Genomic DNA, 21748 nt, shown 5'->3' with positions numbered 1-21748 from the left:
TTTAGACACAGCTTGATCCAAGCACCCAACTTACATGATTTGTAATCTCTACTTCTTGTTATTATTTTGGGTGATGGCTTTATTAAGTTATTGCAATAACTCGGTTCACACACATACTTGTTTGTCATATGCAAAGTCACTTGATTATTTTGTGCAAAGAGTTTACACTTGGTTGTGGGATTGGAAATTGCAAAAAGCAGGAGCTGGAGTGATAGCACAGTGGGTAGGGCATTTACCTTGCACTCAGTTGATCCAGATTCGATCCCTGGCATACCATATGGTGCCCTGAGCTTGCTGGGAGTGAATTTTGAGCACAAGCCAAAAACCCAGGTGTGGCCCAAAACCAAAAAGAAAAAAAGAAAAGCAGAGCACTTAAAAGATGGCAGATCTGGTGCCGGAGAAATAGCATGGAGGTAATGTGTTTGCCTTGCATACAGAAGATTGGTGGTTTGAATCCCGGTATCCCATATGGTCCCCCGAGCCTGCCAAGAGCGATTTCTGAGCATAGAGCCAGGAATAACCCCTGAGCGTTGCTGGGTGTGACCCAAAGAGAGAGAGAGAGAGAGAGAGAGAGAGAGAGAGAGAGAGAAGAGAGAGAGAGAGAGAGGACGAGAGAGAGAGAGAGGAGAAGAAGAAGAAGAAGAAGAAGAAGAAGAAGAAGAAGAAGAAAAAGAAGAAGAAGAAGAAGAGAAGAAAAGAAGAAGAAGAAGAAGAAGAAGAAGAAGAAGGAAGAAAAAGAAGAAGAAGAAGAAGAAGAAAAGAAGAAGAAGAAGAAGAAGAAGAAGAAGGAAGAAGAAGAAGAAAAGAAGAAAAAAGAAGAAGAAGAAGAAGAAGAAGAAGAAGAAGAAGAAGAAGAAGAAGAAGAAGGGGCCGGAGAGATAGCATGGAGGTAAAGCGTTTGCCTTTCATGCAGGAGGTCATCGGTTCGAATCCCGGCGTCCCATATGGTCCCCCGTGCCTGCCAGGAGCAATTTCTGAGCCTGGAGCCAGGAATAACCCCTGAGCACTGCCGGGTGTGACCCAAAAACCACAAAAAAAAAAAAAGAAGAAGAAGAAGAAGAAGAAGAAGAAGAAGAAGAAGAGAGAGAGAGAGAGAGAGAGAGAGAAGATGGTAGAACTTTAAAAAAAACAAAAAACAGATCACAAAAAGATGGCACTTATCATGTGGGGTGGTTCTGGGACCGACGAGAACTCATACCTGCAAGGCAAGTGCTGTCTGTACCCACAGAGCTGACTTGGGTCCCTGTTGACTCTTTTTTGTTTGTTTGTTTGTTTGTTTGTTTGTTTTGGTTCACACCCGGTAGTGCTCAGGGGTTACTCCTGGCTCTGCGCTCAGAAATTACTCCTGGCAGGCTCCAGGGACCATATGGGATGCCGGGATTTGAACCACCATCCTTCTGAATGCAAGGCAAATGCCCCACCTCCTTGCTATCTCTCCGCACCCCCTGTTGATTCTTTACTCAGTCATTCTACAAACATTTAGCAGGCACACTTCACCTCTGTGTCAGTTTTTTTTTTTAACTAAACAAAGGGCACTTGCAGAATCACTTGCTAACAAAGATATATTCACTAGTCCCTCCTTAACCAAACCCACTATGAAGAAAGGCAGATACTTTTTTAAAGCAGTGTGTGATTTTGATCAGCTCCATCCTAGATCAAAGAACAATAACTGCATTACCATTCAGTGACCTACTTGTGTGGCAGTTGTGGACCAAACTTAACACAGTATGTATTTGCATGACTCATTTCTGTGCAACACGACACGAACTTCAAACAGATAATTATCATACAGGGTTTAGGGAGGATGGGAGGATATGAACTGGACCACAGTGCTAGAGAGAGAAGGAGGCCCAACTGTTTGGATAGGTAATGCATTCCCAAAGTGCCAGGAATACGTCTCATGGCTAAAGTGCACAGTCCACCGGGCTTCTCTGGAGTGTTTGAAGTTCCCGGCACTTTGTCAGAAAGGACATTGTAGGCCACCCCTATCACTAAGCCTTTTATTTGTGTATTTTGTTTTTGGACCACACCCAGAGGTGCTCAGGAGTTACTCTGAGCTCTGCACTTACGAATTCCTCATAGAATCCCACATCTCATATCCCCAGCGTATGGGATGTCAGGGACCAAACCTGGGTTGGGTGCATGCAAGGCAAGCACCTACCTGCTTGACTATTGCTACACACTTCACTAAGCCTATTAGACACATCAGCATAATTCAAAGCCAAGTTTTGAAATGACATGGTGTGGAGTGCAAGGAGGAGTCTCCATGGCTTAATGAAGAAACCTGAAAACATGCTGATTTGGCCCCTAACTTGGTCCTCTACAGCTTTGTGATCCTGAGCAAACTGGCTATTTCCCAAAATATGGGGATTGAATCCCGAGTTTTTTGTTTTGTGATAAGATCCTTCCTCTTTCAGGAAGAACAACATAGGAATATGCCTGAGATTAATTTCCAAATTTGAATGTTCTCTCTGATCTTTTAGGAGTTGGCCTTGGCCCAGCAGTTTACTAGGCAGATGTCTATGCTCCAAGTCGTCATAGATGCCTTCTTAGGAGAGGCCCCTCAATCTCATCTTTCTGTCCTGTATTTTTGCACCATCTGGGTGAATAGTTAGTTTTGTATTCCCATGTGGAACTGAAGAGATAATTCAATTATCTAATGTATGCTCTGTAGCAGGAAGTCCAGGTTTTATCCCTGACTTCACATGATCCCCTGAGCACCACTGGGAACAAACCCAAAGTGCCAGGTCATGATTAACCACAAGTACCACTGGACAGTGGTCCCCCAAGCAATTATTTCCAAAGTGATGCCTCTTCCTCTCTGATATCTTAGAATGCAAGGCTATGCCTTCTTTTCTTTTTTTTTTTTTTTTTTTTTTTGGTTTTTGGGCCACACCCGGTAACGCTCAGGGGTTACTCCTGGCTATGTGCTCAGAAGTTGCTCCTGGCTTGGGGGACCATATGGGACACCGGGGGATCGAACCGCGGTCCGTCCAAGGCTAGCGCAGGCAAGGCAGGCACCTTACCTTTAGCGCCACCGCCCGGCCCCGCCTTCTTTTCTTTATTTTTTTTTCTATTTTGTTTTTGGGCCACACCCAGCAGTGTTCAGGAGTTACTCCTGACAGACTCAGGAGACCATATGGAATGACAGGGATTGAATATGGGTCAGCTTCATGCAAGGCAAATGCCTTACCCACTGTGCTATGGCTCCGGCCCCGCAAAACTATACTTTCTGTATGTCCCTTCTAAGCTGGATGGCTCACATGCCTGGTAATAAAAATGAAAGGACATTCATTTATCTGAACAAATCTTTTTTAGAGTGGACTCTCTGGCAACTTTTAAGATTTAGAACTAGATGCCTTGCTCCTCAGCGAAATCGGCGAATTTGGTTTCAACAGCTTGTTACTCTCAACATCTGTGATTACTAATGACAGCTTTTGTCTGTGATGTGGCACATTTCAGAGGGAAGCTGACAGGGTGACGATTGGAGCCAGCCAGACCAAACTGTTCAGAATACAGGTCCATCATGGAGTGTACACATTTCAAAAGCTGAAGGCAGACTTTTTTGGGGGGTTGGGGGGAGGCACACCCAGCAGCACTCAGAAATTACTCCTGACAGGCTTAGGGCACCATATGGGACTCTGGGGGAATCAAACCCAGGTTGACTGTGTACAAGGCAAACATCCTACCCTCTGTGCTATCACCTGGCCCCAGAGGGCTGAATTTTAAGTTCAGACTCAAGATCTAAGGATGAAACCTGAACAGTTATTTTTTTTGTTTGTTTTGTTTTGTTTTGTTTTTGTTTTTTGGGCCACACCCTACGTTGCTCAGGGGTTACTCCTGGCTGTCTGCTCAGAAATAGCTCCTGGCAGGCATGGGGGACCAGATGGGACACCGAGATTCGAACCAACCACCTTTGGTCCTGGATCGGCTGCTTGCAAGGCAAACTCCGCTGTGCTATCTCTCCGGGCCCTGAACAGTTATTTTTGTTTGTTTTGTTTCATTTTGGTTTGGTTTTATTTTTGTGTCACACCCAGCAGTGCTCAAAGTTTATTCCCGGCTCTGCGCTCAGGAATCACACATGGCGGAACTCAGGGAACCACATGGGTGGTAGGGTTTGAACCCAGATTAGCCACGTGCAAGGCAAGTGGCCTATCCACTGTACTCGTACTCATGCTGGAGACCCAAACAGCTTCGATCAATTAGATTACTCATATGCAAAGGAATATAGTTCTCTTGTGTTTTGACTTACTGAAAATTATGGGTGGGGGGAAATCAAACCTTTTTCATTTTAATGTCATACAGGTGGATGTTATCACTATTGCTAACAAAGCATTTCTGGTCATACTTCAGTCTTTGTCATTTTCATTTCTATTATCTTTTATACTCTGTCAATACTTCAACTTAAGATGAAATGTAAACTCCTTACCATTGCCCACCAGGTCCACTCTTTTTTTTTTTTTTTTTACCTTTGTTAGTTTTAGACTTCCATCTCAGAAAATGTTCTTTCTTGGGACCGGAAAGATAGCATGGAGGTGGGGCATTTGCCTTGCATGCAGAAGATCAGTGGTTCGAATTCTGGCATCCTATATGGTTCCCCGACTTGGGGGACCATATGGAATGCCAGGGATTGAGCTATGGTTGGCTGCATACAAGGCACTTACCCTACTCATTGTACTATTGTTTTAGCCCCCATTTTCTGTTTAAAAAATGGTTATTTTTAGTTCACATTGGTTTCATATAGCATAAATATGATCAAGTACCCTTTGTACAAAAACTCTTAAAATAATATATGTAGAATATCAGCAACATTGTGTTAATAGAATGATAGTTATTTTTGGAAATAAAGGTGACACAGAGTAGGTCTACAGGACTGATTATTACAGGGAAAACAAAGGGGCAGATAAAATAGAATATTTGATTAGCCATTTTATTTTATTTGAGGTGGAGTGGACCACACCTGGCAGTGCTTAGGTTTTACTCCTGGCTCTTGTGCTCAAAGATTACTCCTAGTGGTACATGGGGTATATAGAATGCTGGGATCAAACCAAGGTTAATCATATACAAAGCAAGTACTTTAACCTCAGTACTATCTCTGTGGTGCTCAATTTGTCATTTTAATTTTTGTTGTTGTTGTTTTGTTTGTTTGTTGGGTCACGCTCAGCAGCACTCAGGGGTTATTCCTGGTTCTATTCTCAGAAATCACTCGGCAGGCTCGGGGGACTATATGGGATGCTGGAATTTGAACCACCAACCTTCTGCATGCAAGGCAAATGTCTTACCTCCATACTATCTCTCCGGCCTCCAATTTGTCATTTTAAATCTCACAGAGGATGCAGCTAGTCAGGCAACAGAAATGGCTGAGGCTGGGGATGAGTAAGATATAAAAGCAACTCTGGATAACAATTCTCTCTCACTCACACATACTGGCAGACAGACGACAAAAAATAAGAGCAGAGAGACAATGAGATGAGACTGAGAGAGCTCCAAGTAGCCAACAATGGTAAGCCAGGATGCAGCACAATTCAGAGAGATGACAAGGAGATGGCACTTTCAAATCAATCAGTGGCTTAAGATGACAACAATGACAGACAACCAGCTCTGAGAGAGGGACCACCAGCACATGATCAGCACTGCAGCAAGAAGGGAGTAGCGATGTGTACAGGCAAGCATCCTGATCTGTGAACAGCTACCAGGGTTTTGGTCCCAAATGCAGTAGTCTCTGGATTTGGGTTTGCAGAGACATCCTGAACTGTATGGTGAAAGAAACAGTAGGTAGGGCATTTGCCTTGCATATGGCCAACCTGGGTTTAATCCCCAGCATCCCATATGGTCCCCTGAACCTGCAAGGAGAGATTTCTGAGTGCAGCACCAGGAGTAATCCCTGAGTGCCATCGGGGACGGCCTAAAAACAAAACAGAAAGAAACGGAGGGAAGAAGGAAAGGAGGGAGGGAGGGAGGGAGGGAGGGAGGGAGGAAGGAAGGAAGGAAGAAGGAAGGAAGGAAGGAAGGAATGAAGGAAGGAAGGAAGGAAGGAAGGGAGGGAGGAGGGAGAGGAGGGAGGGAGGAGGGAGGGAGAGGGAGGGAGGAGGGGAGGGAGGGGGAGGGAGAAGGGGAGGGAGGGGAGGGAGGGAGAAAGGAAGGGAGGGAGGAAGGAAGGGAGGGAAGTGAGGGAGGGAGGAAGGGAGGGAAGGAAGGAGAGGGAGGGAGGGAGGGAGGAGGAGGGAAGGATGAAAGGAATAAAGGAAAGAAGGAAGAAGGAAGGAAAGAAGGAAGGAAGGAAGGAAGGAAAGAAGGAAGGAAGGAAGGGCAGGAGAGATAGCACAGTGGTAGGGCGATTGCCTTGCATGTGTCTAAAGGTGGATGGACCCGGGTTCAATCCCCAGCATCCCATATGGTCCCCTAAACCTGTCAAAAGCGATTTCTGTGGGCAGATCCAGAAGTAACCCTTGAGCGCTGCCAGGTGTGCCCCCTCCCCCCCAGTGATCTGAAGAGCCTGGAGCAATGGTTTAGCAGCAGGACCGTTTTAGGTTCAATTTCTTGCACCCTATATGGTCCCCCAAGCATCGTTAAGAGTAATCCCTGTGCACTTCCTGGCATGGTCCCGAAACAAAAACAAAACAAGGGGCCTGGAGCGATAGCACAGTGGTAGGGTGCTTGCACGAGACTGGCCCAGTATGAACCTGTGTTCAATCCCCTGCATTCCATATGGTCCCCTGAACCAGGAGCAATTCCTGAGCTCAGAGCCAGGAGTAACCCCTGAGTGTCACTGAATGTGGCCCAAAAACAAAACAAAACAAACAAAAACAAAACAAAATGATTTGTACAAAAGTTATTCTGCTGCTAGTCTTGGGTTTGAGACTCAAGAACCCTTAGGAGACGGAACAATAGCATAGTGAGCAGGGTGCTTGCCTTTGAGCCAGCCCAGATTCAATTCCCCAGACTCCCATATGGTACCCCCAAAACTGCCAGGAATAAGTCCTGGATGCAGAGTCAGGAGTAAATTCCACCACACTCCTGAATGTGGCCCCAAAATAAAACAAACAAATAAAAAACTCAAAACAAAACAAAAAGAGTAGAACCCATCAGGGAACAATTCAGCAAGTAAGATGTCCTATAGCAATTTGTGAAATAAGAGGCTATCAGAATGTAAATTCTTTTGCTTTGATAATGCCCAGGCAACACTCTTTATTTTATTTATTTATTTATCTATTTATTTATTTATTTATTAATTTTTGGTTTTGGGGCCACACCCGGTGTCGCTCAGGTGTTACCTGGCTATGCTCTCAGAAATTGCTCCTGGCTTGGGGGACCATATGGGATCCCCAGGGATTGAACTGTGGTCTGTCCTAGGTCAGCTGCATGTAAGGCAAATGCTCTACTGCTGCACCACCACTTTGGTTCCTTTAAAAATACTCTTTAAAATTATTTTATTCTTTCTGGTGCGGCGACCTGGCCTTTGGGAGTCGCTCCAGGAGCTGGTGTGTCCCCTTTCCCTTCACCCATCATTGAACTCAATAAAGACCCATTGTTGGTACCATAATGGAAAAAAATTATTTCATTTATTACAGTTCAAGTTGTTACACGAGGCTAAAGATCATGGTATTGAGGTACAAACTTACTGCCAATTATTGTACCCTTCCTCCACCAGAGTGTCCACAACTCTCCAACCACTGTCCTTATGTGACCTCTAGTCTGAGTTCTTACCCCATCAGTCAGGATAATTGGTTTTATATTCCAAGACCAAGAGTTTGCCATTGCTCAATACTATTACCTTATTTTAGCTCTATTCCACAGATGAGTGAGATCATCTGGCATTTGTCCTTCTCCGTTAGACTTACTTTGCTTAACATGTTGCCCTCCAATTCCATCTAAGTTGCATTTGCGTGATTTCATTCTTATAGCTGCATAGTATTCCATTGTGTCTATGCACCACAATTTCTTTTTTTGGGGGGGGCACACCCAACAGTGCTCAGGGATTACTCCTGGCTCTGTGCTCAAAAATTGCCCTGGCAGGCATGGGGGATCATCTGAGATGCTGGGATTCAAACTACCAGCTGTCCTGGATTGGCTGCGTGACCACTTTACCGATGTGCTATCTCTCTGGCCCCCTACACCACTATTTCTTTACCTATTCATCCATCATTGTACATTTGGGTTTTTTTCATACCCTGATTATTGTACTAAACACTGCAGTGAGCATAAAAGTGCATATGTATTTTTGAATGACTGTTTTTGGGTTTGGGGGATAGGAGCCAAGAAGTGGAATCACAGGGCTGGAGTGATAGTACAGCAGGTAGGGTGTTTAACTTGCATTTAGCCAACCCAAGTTTGATTCCCAGTATCCCCAGTATGTCAGAAGTGCAATAACCTTTGAGTATTGCCATGTATGACTCAAACACAAAACAAAAAAGTGAGATATGGGAAATCTGTGCTAACGTTTTGGAAAATACTATCTACCCTAGCAGCACTCTCATCTGCATAGAGCCCTGTACTAAGGCAGCTTGGAAAAGACCCCTTTGTCATGGACTTCCCAAGGCAACTCCAGGCTTTCTCTATCACGAAGCTTCCAGCACTGTTTTTATGGGTATGGAATCTCCTAACTTTTATTGAGAATTTGGTCTCTGCTTTTACTTTTATTAAGAAAACTATTTTGCTCCACATTTTCTTCTGAAACCATTTCCAGTGATAAAGATGAAGAATTTGAAGCCTTGTTAAGGCCTAGGACGGTTTTTTTTTCTTTCTTCCTTTTTCCCCTTGGAGTCACCTGGCAATGCTCAGGAATTACTCCTGGCTCTGCACTCAGAAATTACTACTGGTGGGCTAGGGGGTTCATATGAGATGCTGGGGATCAAACCCGGGTCAGCTGATGCAAAACAAATGCCTTACCCATTGTATTATTGCTCAGGCTCGATTTCTCCTTCTCTAATGAAGAGCATGACTTTGCCTCACCCTGAAATCACAGGTCCCAGATCCTACCAGAGTAAAGTAGGAGCCTTTGTGACTTAGCAGGGCCCACCATGCAAGGTCTTATGCAGTCACCACCAGTCCTGAAACCCTTTCCCTCTATCTAAGCACACACCCTACCAACCACTTTCTGATAAGCCAGTGAGGAGTGAGAACGTGATTGCAGTCATTCCCTCTGGCTCAGTGGCTCCCTTCTAACGTGTCCCCTTGTTTGGTCGCATAGAAATAGGCTAGAATTGGCTCAGTGGTAGAGCCCATATAGACTTGTATCTCTGGGTTCCATTCCAGAACCTCCTTTCCCCTCCCCCTCACACTACAGAGCAGGGACTGAGGTATTTCTTTTATCCCCCCCACTCCACCTTTCTTGGTTGCAATGACCAGACGCTCAGCAAACTTGGTTGACATGCTGGCAGACTTGATTTTGGCACTGGAGAGCCTAAATGGCAATGCCACCAGAAAGGAATCTGGCAAGTGGGTGATATATGCAGTGCCTCATAATCTCACTTGCCAGTCAGTGCTCTGACACTGAGCTATCTAGGATCCTCAAACAGATCTTTGTATGCCTTCATTCAAGCAGCACTAGTTCCAATAACCAAAAGGTGGAGGCAAGCCAAGTGTCCATCTATAGATGAGTGGTCAAACAAAATAGAATCTAAAAGGACAGTGGGATATTATTAGTCTGCTTTAAAAAGGTAAAGATTCGGACACATCCTTAGCATATATAAATTTGGAGGACAGGAGGCTGAGCGAAATAAGCTCATCAGGGAAGAACAACTACTCCGAGTGGGACCTGGGTACGGACACCCATAGAGAAGTAGAATCAGTGGCTCATATGGGCGAGAATTACTTCAAGTCTTGCAACTTTGGCCACCAAAGGAATCCTGGAGAAATGCTGGGAGCAGAGGTCTGCCTGGCTTCTGCTGCGTTTCCCAGACTTGCTGCAGAAACTTCAGGCGCAGAATATCAAGCAACCTAGCAAAACTGAAGACTTGGCTTTTCACACGCCACGACAGAGGATTCAAGGACAAATGAAAAGCCTGCCAGTGCTTGCGTTGGGTCATTTTCCTTGCATTTAAATTCTCTAAGAAGTCCTGGGAATCTTTTTGTTGGGGTGGTGGTGGTGGTGGTGGTGTGAAAAGATGGGGAACGCCAAAAACAAAATAGTGAGGGCCAAGCACCCCTCCCTCGCTAGGACCAGACTGGCTTTCTTCACAAGCAATTTGGACTATTCTTGACTTGGCATGTGGGCTTTTTTCCTAGGCAGCAAGTGGTCTGGGTGAAGGGTGAAAACTCCTCTATTATTTATTTATTCATTCATTCATTCATTTATTTATTTATTTATTTATTTATTTATTTATTTATTTATTTATTTTGCTTTTGGTTTTGGGCCACACCCGTTGATGCTCAGGGTTTACTCCTGACTCTGCGCTCAGAAATCCCTCCTGGCTTGGGGAGCCATATGGGGGGGACTACGGGAATCGAACCCAGGTCTGCCCTGGGTCAGCCGCGTGCCAGGCAACCAAACGCCCTACCTCTGCGCTACCTCTTGGCTCCTGAGGATGCCTCCTGGGGGTGGGGGGGGGCTGCTCGTCCGATCGCCCCGTTACACAGCCTGTGCACACACCCCTGGAAACGCGGTGCCTCAGTTTCTCCCTTGAGCGCTCCGGGGGCTTGCATGGGGCACGAGTGCGCGGGGTGGGCGCGGGGCTCGAACTCGACATCCCCGGGACCACGCGGGCCCCGGGAGGCGGAAGGCCGGGCGGGCGGGCGGGCGGGCGCGGGAGGCGGAGCGGCCGCGCTGAGTCACCGGATCGACCCGCCCGCCCGGGCTTGCAGGGCCGGAGGTGACAGCGGGCCCGGGGCAGGACGGCCGGCGCCGCGCCGAGGAACCGCAGGCAGCGGGACAGCAGGTCAGGGGCCCTCCTGGAGCGGGACGCGGGTCCGAGGGCGCTTGCGGGGCCACGAGGGGAGGGGACCCACACCCCAAGGGGACCAGCCGCGCGGCCCGGCCTGCTCCGCCCCTTCCCCGGCGGTGGCCGCGGCTCCGCTCCGGTGGGGGACTCCGGGCCCCTCGTCCCTGGGTCCGATCGGGCCCGGAGAGAGCCCCCGGGACGGGAGCAGCCGGTGGCCCTTGGCGACAGCGATGCGGACCCTGCGTCGTCTGCAGTGTCAAGCCCCGGGCTCTTTGCACCGCGCCGCCCTGCCTGCCTGCCACTCAGGCTGGCCACCGGGTGGATTTGGAGAGCTGGGAAAGAATTCCGCCGCGGCCCAGCCCTCTCTCTCCCCTTGGGCTCTTCTGCAGGCGGGGCCCAGCGTCCCCATCCCGACCCCGAGGAGTGTGCGAGGCCGGGAGAGGGGGTGTCGGCTGCTAGAGGCAGAGACCCATGGGGTTCCAGATGCAAGTTTGCTCCACGCGAGGTGCTTTGCAGTGCCTCCCGGACACCTTGCATTTCCCGCTGCACGCGCCGAGGTCCACTGTGGTGCTGCAACGCTTGCAAGCACTTTACTACTTTGCAATAGGTGACGGTGCTTGCAGCCTAGTAAAAGTATATGGGAAGTGCAAGCGAGGCTTTGTGGAGCGTGCTTGGCGGTATGGAGCTAAATGGGTTGAGGGTGGGAGAGATATACTACTTCTAAGGCATATACTACTTCCTTTATTGCCTGACTCCGGTATTATAGGTAATGGAGGGTGAGTATTTTGAGCACTCACATGATTTGTAACATTGGTCTCTTGCCTTTAGATGGGGTGCCAGGCATCCTTTTGCAGTAACATGAGCAAAGTGTGGAAACACTTTCTTTTCCCAGAGATGCTGTTGTGGCACTCAGTAGCACTAATACTTAGGGGTTAAGCATAATTTAGTTCTGATTGTGATTGTTTATGTAGTTGAAGGATTTGCAAAACTCGAGCTCCTGACAACATTCAGAACTGGTGCTGCAGATAGAACTGTACAAACTCCCTTCTGGGGTCGAAAACAGCTTACCCCTCACGCACTGATTTTCCTCTAAGTGATTGAACTAAAGCAGCGCTGAGGCCTCCTTTCACCTCTAAAGTTCCCTGGTTTTATTTATTTATTTATTTATTTATTTATTTATTTATTTATTTATTTATTCTGGGTCACAGCCAGTGATACTCAAGGTTTATTCCTGGCTCTGTGCTTAGGGATCACTCCTGGTGCGGCTTAGGAGCTGGGGATCAAACTCCGGTAGGTGGCTTGCTAGGCAATTTACTTTCCCTGCTGTTAAAGTGTTCTGATTTTATATGTTCACTTGAGACATGTCACTCATTGTGTTGACAATAGCAAACTGTGTAAGAAAACAAACTTTTTTTTTTGTTTTTGTTTTTTTGGCCACACCTGGCGATGCTCAGGGGTTACTCCTGGCTGTCTGCTCAGAAATAGCTCCTGGCAGGCACGGAGGACCTTATGGGACACCGGGATTCGAACCAACCACCTTAGGTCCTGGATCGGCTGCTTGTAAGGCAAACACCGCTGTGCTATCTCTCCGGGCCCCAAGAAAACAAACTTTTTTTTTTTAATTTTTTGTTTTTGTTTTTGTTTTTTGGGTCACACCCGCCAGCGCTCAGGGATTACTCCTGGCTCTACACTCAGAAATCGCCCCCAGCAGGCACGGGAGACCATACCGGGATTCGAACCACCGTCCTTCTGTATGCAAGGCAAATGCCTTACCTCCATGCTATCTCTCTGGCCCCAAGAAAACAAACTTTTAAAAACTGATGCAAAGAGGCCAGAGAGATAACTCAACACACTGACCCTTATGCTCTACATTTGTGTGCTTTGTATACAGGAGGCCTAGATTTGGTCCCCAGAACCACATGGTTTCTCCAAACCACTAGGAGCTACTACTGGGAGTAGTTAGTCCCTGAGCACTGCCAAATGTGGCCCTCAAACTAAATCAAACCAGAAATCCTGCAAGACTCTCTTTACCAAATTCATGGGTATACTCCACCCCCATTTTCAATTACTTTATTATTATTGGGCACAAATAAATAGGAAGTTACTTTTTCAAGGGATGAATCCTTCCAGTGTTCGGCTCTGAAATGCAGAGACTGGACTGTTAAACTTTGTAGACCGTAGAGAGTGGCCAAATCTGGCCTGGGAGTGCAGTTCCCAGATAACTTCTATGAACCCAGAACACTCTGCCTCAGAAAATATGATAAAACTGCCTATTTTTTTTAACTCAGCATTTTCACTGAGATATAATAATCTAATTTATGGATAACCGGTTCAGATGAATAGCTAGGCACACAGTTTCAAAGCTGCCTGCACCTTTGGCAGCTACTGTCTTTTGTTTTGTTTTGATTTTAGGCCACATCCAACAGTGCTCAGGGCCTTCTCCTAACTCTGTGCTAAGAGATCACTTCTGGTGGCTCAGGGGGGCATAGGGATGCCAGGGATCCAACCAGGGTGGGCTGCAAACAAGGCAAATCCACAGTATGTGGCTTCAGCCTGGCTCCTGTTTTATTTTTATTTTTATTATTTTTTTTTGTGTGTGTGGTTTTTGGGTCACACCCGGCAGTGCTCAGGGGTTATTCCTGGCTCCAGGCTCAGAAATTGCTCCTGGCAGGCACGGGGGACCATATGGGATGCCGGGATTCGAACCGATGACCTCCTGCATGAAAGGCAAACGCCTTACCTCCGGCCCCCTGTTTTATTTTTTAGCTCAGTTTTTCTGATGGGCCTTCTCATTCTTCTTCCTTATACTTTGCAGTTCAGAACCTGCTCCAAGCAGTGATTAGACTTGCACATCTTTTTCTTCCCTTCAAGATTGAAAAATGGTTGATTATTTTTGTTTGTTTGTTTGTTTGTTTTTGGGCCACACCCAGAAGCCATCAGGACTTACTCCTGGCTCTGCGCTCAGAGATCGCTCCTGGCAATTTCAAGGGACCTATGGGATGCCCGAAATTCAACCTGCAGTGGCAGGTGCAAGACAATGCCCTACTCACTGTGCTATGGCCCCGGTCCCAGTTGTTGATTCTTTTTTGTTTGTTTGTTTGTTTGCTTGTTTTGTTTTGTTTTGTTTTGGGATCATACCCGGCAGTGCTCAGGGGTTACTCCTGGCTTTATGCTCAGAAATCGTACCTGGCAGGTTCGGGGGACCATATGGGATGCCGAGATTTGAACCACTGACCTTCTGCATGGAAGGCAAACGCCTTACCTCCATGCTATCTCTCTGGCCCCAATTGTTGATTCTTTTAAGCACTTTTCACCCCCACCCCCACCCCATCAACCTCTGACTTATCTTTCCTTTGTTGTTGGTTGTTGTGATGAATGGAGCCTTACATAGTTGGTTGAGGTGTTCTTTTAAGGTTGAATATTAGGGGGCCGGGCGGTGGCGCTGGAGGTAAGGTGCCTGCCTTGCCTGCGCTAGCCTAGGACGGACCGCGGTTCGATCCCCCGGCATCCCATATGGTCCCCCCAAGAAGCCAGGAGCAACTTCTGAGCGCATAGCCAGGAGTAACCCCTGAGCGTCACAGGGTGTGGCCCAAAAAAAAAAAAAAGGTTGAATATTAGGTTTGAGACCACTTAGATTGCATGGCCTTTGGTTGAGGTGACCATAAATTGTTTGTAGATTGACTATAGATAGCAAGCTGGAGGTAGAATTCAAAGGGCTGAGCACGTACTCTTTGTGCAACTGCCTGGTCCCCTCAACAACCCCAAAATCAAATAAATAAAATTTAACAAAAAAGTGGGCACTCCACTAAGGGGACCACATTCAGAATATCCCATAGCACAAGGGATCGCGTTTTTCCTCCCCTTATTTTGGGGGTGGGTCACCCATGCAGTGATGTTTAGGAGTGACTCCTGGCTCCTCCCTTAGGAATCATTCTTGGTGGTGCTCAGAGATCCTTACTTGGTGCTGGGGATTAAGCCAGAGTCAGCCGTGTACAAAACAAATGTCCTACCTTCAGGACTGTCCCTCTGGCTTCACATTCTTCTTGTTTTGTTTTGGTTTTTGGTCTTTGGGTCACACCTGGCAGCACTTAGGAGTTCCTCCTGGCTCTACACTCAGAAATCATTCCTGGCAGGCTCAGGGACCATATGGATGCCGGGATTCGAACCACTGTCCTTCTGCATGCAAGGCAAACGCCCTACCTCCATGTTATCTCTCCAGCCCCTTCATATTCTTTTTTTATAATTATCTTTATTTAAACACCGTGATTACAAACATGATTATAGTTGTATTATTACAGTCATGTAAAGAACACCCCCCTTTACCAGTGCAACATTCCCACCACCAATTTCCCAGATCTCCCTCCATTCACATTATTAATGCTTACAAAGGTGGTGCTCTAAACCTCAGAGTCATCCCTGACACCTTATTATTAGTAATTTTTTCGGTTTTTTGGGGGGAGGGGTCACTCCTGGCTCAGAAATTGCTCCTTGCAGGCACGGGGGACCACATGGGATGCTGGGATTTGAATCACCAATGGTCCTGGTTCGGATGCTTGCAAGGCAAACACCCTACTGCTGTGCTATCTCTCCAACCCCTATTATTAGTAATTTTAATTAAAATTAATATTTTCCTCTCTTTTTTTTTTTTTTTTTTTTTTTTGTGGTTTTTGGGTCACACCCGGCAGTGCTCAGGGGTTACTCCTGGCTCCATGCTCAGAAATTGCTCCTGGCAGGCACGGGGGACCATATGGGACGCTGGGATTCGAACCGATGACCTCTTGCATGAAAGGCAAACGCCTTACCTCCATGCTATCTCTCCAGCCCCAATATTTTCCTCTCTTGGACTCAAACTTAGTGCCTTATATGTGCAAGGCAAATGGTCTATAATCAGTTACCACTGTGGTCTTAAATTATAATTCTTTTATTTGGGGGGGGGCACACCCAGCAATGCCTAGCGTTTAGTTCTAGCTTTGTAGTCAACAGTCATTCCCGGTAGTGCTGGGGGACCATACGGAATACCAGGAATTGAATCAGAGATGGTCGTGTGTAAGGCGAACACTGCCCATTATACTATCTCTCCAGCCCTTAAATTATAATTCTTAATGCGCCATTTGAGGTCTCCTAAATGGTTGGGTTTTTTTGTTTGTTTGTTTGTTTGTTTTGTTTTTGTTTTTGTGGTTTTTGGGTCACACCCGGCAGTGCTCAAGGGTTATTCCTGGCTCCAGGCTCAGAAATTGCTCCTGGCAGGTACAGGGGACCATATGGGACACCGGGATTTGAACCGATGACCTCCTGCATGAAAGGCCTTACCTCCATGCTATCTCTCCGGCCCCAGGTCTCCTAAATGGTAGGCATTTTTCCAGCATAGTGGAGGATTCTGTGAGGTTCTGATTCTGAAAGAGTTAAATGGATTGTGTATAGATCTTTATCTTTGCTGAACTGCAAAAGAAAGCTTCCAGAGCCACCCAGAGTCAGTAAATACATAATCGCCTTTGAAGGCTAGGCTTTCTGCAGGAGGTGGAGTCTCTTCACAATCCTTCCAGGGACCTTATCAGCACTAGACTCAAATGAGACAATGAGTTAAAACTTTAAAAAATGGATTAAAACTGGGCCCGGAGAGATAGCACAGCGGTGTTTGCCTTGCAAGCAGCCCATCCAGGACCAAAGGTAGTTGGTTCGAATCCCGGTGTCCCATATGGTCCCCCGTGCCTGCCAGGAGCTATTTCTGAGCAGACAGCCAGGAGTAACTCCTGAGCACAGCCGGGTGTGACCCAAAAACCAAAAAAAAAAAAAAAAAAAATGGATTAAAACCAAGAAACTGAGTGAATTTTTAGAGATCTGCATACTTAATGTCAGTAGAAGGCCAGAGTTATTTTCCAGGTTTATTACATTGTCACTTCTTTATTTTTGTTTTAGTTTTTGGGCCACCCCTGTCAGTGCTTAGTACCCTTGGGTCTGTACTCAGCTATTACTCCTGGCAGTGCTGGGGTGGAGGGATTATATGGGATGCCAGAGATCAAGCTCGGGTTAGCCACATGCAGGGCAAAGGCCCTCTCTGCTATATTGTCATCACTCTAGCCCCACATGTCTCTTCTAATGTCAATTAGTTAATTTCCTACAACATGACAGTATGGGAAACTGCCTTGAAATTCTCAGTGTGTGGGGTTTCCAACTTAAATCTATCCTATCATTCATTCAGAAAAGTTCTGGAAAGGTTTCACAGAATCATGTTAGCTCATGGTAAATACTCTCAACCAAATGAAACACCAAAGAAATGAACTTTCACTTGTCAGTGAGGAAGTGGTTAAGAGATGCAAGTCTCTTACCTGGAAGTCAGAAAGGGCTAAAGTCACAGCTGTAAAATCAGATCATAGTGCAGCTGCAGAGTGAAAATGCCTGTAAAGAGAAGTGAGAGCATTTGATTGGATGCTGGAGACTGGTTGCAGCAGGTGAAATGGAACTGAACTAGATGGGTGCCTTGTTTCCAGTGTAGACATGTAGGCCTTTTCATGTGAAGAAAGTGACAGTCAAGGACTGAGGAAGCACAACAGACTGTAGCACATGGGACTCTGTGCCAGGAGAGTCAATCCTGAGGGCTTTGTTCTGTGCTGTTCAGACCTTCAGCAAAGACTCTTGAGCACCTGTAAGCCCAGGATCTATTCTAGGTGCTTCAAGCAAGAAGAGCCCATAAACAGTCTCAGGGAAGACATTCTCAAGGGACTGCAAGCAGGGGATAGATCATAAACTTGGTGGATGCAGGGTAGTCAGTTGACCCTAAGTGCTCTGCAAAAACTCTTAAGTGGTGTAAGTGGGACAAGTGTGTGTGTGTGTGTGTTTGTGTGTGTGTGTGTGTGTGTGTGTGTGTGTGGTAGTGTTGATAATGGGGTATTCAATTTGTAAAGAGCCATTGAAGATCTCAACCTTACGTTGGGTGTAGGATTTGAAGGAATTGAGGAGTGAGCAAGAGGAGGTAGGGGATGAGTCAGCGTTGAGCCCCCTTGTTACAAGGAGCATTGTTCAGCCTGTGAGAGGGATGGGGAGTCATGTTGGCTGGGGTGATACATAGGTGGGTGGTGGAGGGTCACCTCAGTAAGGCCATTGTGAGGATTTTTGGCCTTTCCTCTGACTAAGGGAGAAGGAACCTCAAGAGAGTCATTGGAAAAGGGGAGCTCAGGCTGACATTTTGTGTTTGTTTTTGTGTCACACTCACCTATGCTCAGGACTTACTACTGGATCACTCCTGGTGGTATCCAGGGGACCATAGGAAGTGCTGGATTAGAACCCAATCAACAACGTGCAAAGAAATGATCCTACCTGTTGTCCTGCTTTTTGGTTTGTTTTCGTGTCACACCTAGTAGTGCTCAGGACTTACTCTTGGTTCTGCACTCAGAGATCATTCCTGGCAGTGCTCAGGGGACCATATGGGATGCTGGGGTTCGAAACCCTCTTGGCCATGTACAAGGCAAAAGCCTTGTCCATTGTACGATTACTCTCGCCCTCTTGGGGACAGGATCCTCTGGCCACTGGAACAGGTTGAAGGGCATAAGACAGAGTCAGGGAGACCCACCCCTTCATGGTCACAGCCCTGTCCTGAGCAGACACTTCCTCTCTGACCTTTGTTTCCCCATTTGTGGAATAACCAGGCTCCCCCTTGCTCTAGAATGTTCAGTTTCCAGACAGAGTGCAGTTACTGGTAGGAAGCCAGAGGATTGCATTATGGAGAGGTTCCCAAAGTAAATAGCGTCTGCTGACCTGAAAACTTAGTGCTGACCCGAGTTAGTGGATTCGCTTCCAATCAGAGAGAAATCAGGGCTTTTCAGCCAGGGTGTCAGATCATGAGAACCACAGTGTTGGGAGAATATTCCCTGCTGTCCGTTTCATACTCTGCTGATGCTTCAATTCTCTCTTCCTGCCTTAAAAAGGGTGAAAAGCTGTTACTCATCAACAAAGCTGGCAGCCAAAGCAGCTTTTGTTATGAGGAAAGTTGGAAACTTTGGGGGAAGGAAACAATTCTAGTTTTAAATTTATCATGGTTGATTTGAATTTCTTTTAACATACACAAAACCTAAAATATTTGTTTTGGGTGTGTTTTTTTTTGGGGGGGTGTGATAGGGATTGAACCCAGGGTTCCTACATGCAATACATGCTTTCTAGCCCTTTGAGCCATCTTCCAGGCCCCAAAGATTTATTTCTTTTTGAAACTTGCTTATCAGTTCCCTCCCTTTCCTTTTCGGTCTCATAGTTCCTAGTGCTAATGCATGTAAAACATTTCTCTCTGTGTGGGATTTTGCAAAGTGGGAATGCTTCTTTTATAAATATTGTATTCATTTTCTTTGGTTTGGGAACCACTCCCTGCTGTGCTCAGGGCTTACTCCTGGCTCTGCTCAGGGGGTCACTCCTAGTGGGACTTAAGGATCGATGTGTCTTTTATCTGTCTGAATAAAAGTATAAATATGCATCTCATTTGGCTTCCTTTTCTGAATTCTGTGTTAAGGTCCATCCTGGTTTCTATGTTTACATGTAGTTCTTTGTTTTTATTTGTTTGTTTTTGGAGGCCACACCTACTGGTGCTCAGAAGTTCCTCGCTCTGTGCTCAGGGATTACTCCTGACAATGCTAGGGGTACTATCTGGGATGCTGAGACAGAATCCTCCAGGTAAACAGGATTCAAGGCAAATACCCTACTTGCTATACTATAATTCCAGCTCCTTTTTTTTTTTTTTTTTTTTTTTTTTGGTTTTGGGGTCACACCTGGTGGCAGTGCTCCTGGCTCTTTACTCAGAAATCACTTCTGGCAGGCTCAAGGGATCTTATGGGATGCTGGGAATCGAATCTGGGTCTGTTCTGGGTTGACTGTGTGGAAGGCAAAGGCCCTTCCGATGTGCTACCTATCTCACAGGCCACCTAGGGCTCCTAGTTCTTTGTTTCTGAAGGCTAAATTCTACTCAACACTCCGTGAAAAACCACAGTTTTATTTACTGACTGTGGGTGTCACAGACGCATAGGTTACACACAGATAACATAGGTTATCCCATCTTTTTTTTTTTTTTTTTTTTTTTGGTTTTTGGCCCACACCCAGTGATGCTCAGGGGTTACTCCTGGCTATGCACTCAGAAATCCTTCCTGGCTTGGGGGACCATATAGAATGCCAGGAATCAAACCAGGTCTGTCCTGGGTCAGCTGCATGCAAGGCAAATGCCCTACCACTGCGCTAGATCGCTCCAGCCCTGCCCTATCTTCTGATACTGCAAATATAGCTACACAGAACTATATTTTTATACCTCTGATCCTTAGTGCATACTGTGAGCTCTGCACTGAGAAGGAAATTGCAGGATTATAGGGTTGTATGTACTCAATCTGATTAAATGGTGCAAGATTCCCTTACACAGCATCTGCATCCCATCCCCCAGAAGTATTGGAAAAATAATTCCCCCTACTTCTCAGGTCTCTCCTGCTCTCTACCTTTGAAATCTCACAGATGTGGAGTGATTCCTTTTCAGCCTGATCATATTTCTTCTCTCACTGATGCTCTGAATGTCTTTTCATCTAGCATCTTCTGTGAGTTGACTCATCCTTTTGCCTTTTTTCCCTCTTGGTATTGTTCTCTGTATTGTTTACTGTTTCTAACTTGGGAGATCTATTTTATATGTCACATTTATATTTACTTTTGAGTTTTTGAATCATACCCAATTGTTCTGGGGGCTACTCTTGGCTCTGAGTTTTGGGGTCACTTCAAGCAGTGCTCAAGAGACCAGGTGGTAACAGGAATTGAACCAGAGTCAGCAGCATGCCACACAGACACTGTTAACGGTCTACTGTCTCACTGATCTTCTTTGTCACATTTAGACTTTGCAGATTACTTCTCACTTGCTCATCTGTTAATTTTATCCTGTTGTCCTTTGAGTAAGAAAATAATTCTTTAAAATTTATTTTTTGCATCACTCTTGGTGGTGGCCTGGGTTTTTGGCCATGCTTGGAGGCCCATGCTATGCCAAGATCTGACCCCAGCCTCCCTGAAGGCACAGTTAGTCTCACAACCCTTTGTACCTTCTCCCTGGCCCCACAAGAAAAAAAAAAGTAACTTCAATATAATCTAGTAAATTATTTGATTTATGTTTTATATTTTTGGAGTTTTTATAAGAAGTGCCTCTCAACTCCACGCTGAGTTTATGTAGACAATGTGGACTCTATACTCTGAAAGAATTTTTTGAATAACATTTTCAGAAAAAAATATCTCAGCTCTTTTGTTTATGAATTGTGGTACCCTCTTTCTTGAAGGTGGTTTCCTTTGATGCACTGGTCTGTCTCTAAACTCGTGTTTCATTAAACTTGTTTAGCTTTTGCTCCATTTTGTACTGCTCTGTTTTTATGCCTGTGATTTTAGAATATGTTTTATTGGTAACTGACATAGTAAGTGCACCATATCTGTCATCATTTTTTGGAGGGGCCATATCCAGTGGCACTCAGGGATTACTACTGGCCCTGTGATCATAAATTACTCCTAGCAGGTTCAGGAAACCATTTGGGATGCTGGGGATCAAATGTGAGTTGGCTGCATATAAGGTAAACGCCCTACCTGCTGTGCTATTACTTCAGTCCCTAAAATAAGTCATAATTCTTTTTTTTTTAGTTGTCTTGGCTATGGTATTTTCCATATAAAATTTGGAATAAGACCACTAAATTATTTATTTTGTTTTGAAGGCCACACCCAGCAGTGTTCAGGAGTCGCTCCTGGCAGTGCTCAAGGAAACATACATGGTGCCTGGGCCCTTGCAAGGCAAGTACTTAACTCCTGTCTCTCCGACCCTAAAGGAAGTTTTGTGCCTTTTTTTTAAAGTGTGGGAGAGGGGTGTCAGTCTAGGCAATCCT

The 21748-nt window shown here is 46.0% G+C and overlaps 1 protein-coding gene across 1 annotated transcript in view; it reads left to right on the top strand.

The window, feature by feature from the left end:
- Positions 1-10812: 10812 nt before the first annotated feature.
- Positions 10813-21748, top strand: part of DNMBP (dynamin binding protein) — a 142499-nt gene continuing 131563 nt past the window's right edge. The window contains exon 1 of the mRNA XM_049790793.1: positions 10813-10877. The gene's annotated coding sequence lies outside the window, so the exon portion shown is untranslated. The remainder of the gene's footprint in view (positions 10878-21748) is intronic.

This window comes from Suncus etruscus, chromosome 17, assembly GCF_024139225.1.
Source record: "Suncus etruscus isolate mSunEtr1 chromosome 17, mSunEtr1.pri.cur, whole genome shotgun sequence".
Taxonomy (NCBI): Eukaryota; Metazoa; Chordata; class Mammalia; order Eulipotyphla; family Soricidae; genus Suncus; species Suncus etruscus.
The sequence above is the reverse complement of the archived record's forward strand: the minus strand, read 5'-3'. Positions and strand labels throughout refer to the sequence as shown.